This window comes from Tigriopus californicus, chromosome 2, assembly GCF_007210705.1.
Source record: "Tigriopus californicus strain San Diego chromosome 2, Tcal_SD_v2.1, whole genome shotgun sequence".
Lineage (NCBI taxonomy): Eukaryota > Metazoa > Arthropoda > Copepoda > Harpacticoida > Harpacticidae > Tigriopus > Tigriopus californicus.
Genome location: NC_081441.1, coordinates 8,034,085 through 8,034,364, shown reverse-complemented (window position 1 = coordinate 8,034,364; position 280 = coordinate 8,034,085).

Genomic DNA, 280 nt, shown 5'->3' with positions numbered 1-280 from the left:
AGTTCCGACCAAATTGTTAGATCGGCTTGGCAGAGCGTTCTTTCAATCAAGAGGCCATTCACAGGCTTTCGATGGCTTTTGGATTAATGGAGTACCTGATTGTCAGGCGAGGATGTGGCTGATGTTCGACCCCAGCCTACCAAGGTGCTCTGTTTTTGCAGAAGATCCTCGTGCAAGTTTTGAACGTGCAAAAACTTGGCGGTCGAGATGGGATCCAATGGCAGACAAACTAACTGAGCCGTTTGCGAGAGTCGCGCAGGTTGAGAAAGTCGGAGAAGAC